Source organism: Anomaloglossus baeobatrachus, chromosome 10, assembly GCF_048569485.1.
Source record: "Anomaloglossus baeobatrachus isolate aAnoBae1 chromosome 10, aAnoBae1.hap1, whole genome shotgun sequence".
NCBI classification, from domain to species: Eukaryota; Metazoa; Chordata; class Amphibia; order Anura; family Aromobatidae; genus Anomaloglossus; species Anomaloglossus baeobatrachus.
In genome coordinates, this window is record NC_134362.1 from 53,712,398 (window position 1) to 53,714,314 (window position 1,917).

The following is a 1,917-nucleotide window of genomic DNA, read 5'->3' on the forward strand; positions in this document are numbered from 1 at the left end:
CGAATACCTCGCCGCTATTCGATTATTCGCGAATATTCGATGCGCAATGTAAGTCTATGGGAAACCCGAATAACAACTATTCGGAACTATTCGGGGTCCCATAGACTTACATTGTGCATCGAATAGTCGAATAGCGGCGAGGTATTCGGAAAATATTCGCGAAGCCGGATAATCGAAGTATCCGATCATCCCTATTTAGCACGGCTGTGACAGTGTTTTTTGTTGAAGATTGAAACTTAGTTTCCCAAATACATGAAGGCATAGAGCTTATTCAAAAAGTGGAACATGACCAAGGCACCAAATATCTCACCATCTTTTTCTTCTCCTCTGGCCAAGTTCTTACACTAATGGATAACAGTAGGTGTACCACCCTTGGTAGACCTCTAATGTCACGGTGGTGGGTCTGAGTGGCGAAGTGGCAGTACCGGACGCAAGCGACAGGTTTTGTGATTGGGGTTAAAAATAATATTAAAAAGAGGGAGAGAAAAATAAAATAAATAAATAAACAAATAAAGAGTTTGGAATGCCGCTTGCGATGTTCATCTTTGGTATGGCCGGGCACTGCTGGAGGTCTCCAGGAGTTAGATGGTGATGCACAGTGCCAGAGGGTTGTCCCCCTAACCCCCCAACTAGGGCTGGTTCCTGGGGATGTTGAGGTAGGTATGGCACAGCAGAAAATAATTCATCCAGAGACGGGACAGGGAGCTTTTATCTTTTACTGAAGCTCTGCAGAACAGTCTGGAATATTCCTTACAGCATTCACAATGATAGAGGTCTGACCTGACCCAATGAGAGTTTGGCTTCTGTGTTGTGTGGTGGTAGTGTATTTCTCCTGCCTCTACTTCCCAACCTGGAAAAAGGTGTCTTGAAATCCTGGGACTTTCAAAGTACGAAAACTCTGAATCTTTGATCCCTTCCAGCGAGCAGGGGACTTAAATCCTGAGGGAAAACTCACAGTTTCTTCTAGAAGTTTCCAGACTCAATCATGTCACTGAGCTCAAAGGCAATTCATTGCTCCTTCTGAAAAGGCTAATAGCAGTCTCTCAGTTGGCCACTGACCTTGAAAGTCCAGGTGGCCTAGGGAGTGATGCCCTTCCAATTTGTAGCTGACATCTCCAGAGGTTTCAACAGCTACCTCAGGACGGCACCGTCTCCATGTTACACTCCTCTCACATACTGACACGAACCCCAACTGCCACCCTCTGAATTTACCTCACACCTAAGCTCCCCCCTTTCTCCTTCTAAGGCGCACACACAAGCCTTGTTATCAGTTCAGGTGAACAGCCCCAGTAAGGGAGTGTAGGCAAATGTTTGTATGTGGTGAGCAGCAGAGAAAACCAAATCTCATTAAAGCTGACAATACATGCTATACATATTGAGAGACACATGCAGCTATTATTTGTGGTGACTCAGGCACAGGGCGCCACATGGGCAACAGAGGTCATCTTATGTAACCTGAGATAAGTCTACCATAAGTATTGCTACACTCACCCTTTTTATTGTCTCTGAGCCTATGATATGTAGTTTTGCTTCTTTCTTTCGCCCTTAATTTCCCCTTTTTTTGCATATTAGTTCTATATTCACTATCTTGTGTTTTGCTTCCAACTTAGCACTATAAATGCATATAAAATTAAAAATGTACTGAGGTCTTTTTCTCTTCTGCAGAATTTACTGCAGAATTTTTACCTGTTCTCAACATAAACCTTTCTTTAATATTATTGGTCTTTTGCATTATTATCTTTCCTCTACCATATCCATCAACGAAGCAGAATTTGTAGTTTCACATCATTGAGCTATCAGCAGCAGTCATCCAACACAGCTCAGCTGGGCTGTGTCAGTTCTTCAGTGTTTCATTGTACAGACAGAGCTGAGCTGAGTGCAGGGCTGTTGAGCTCTGCTGGAATCCAGCTAACACAT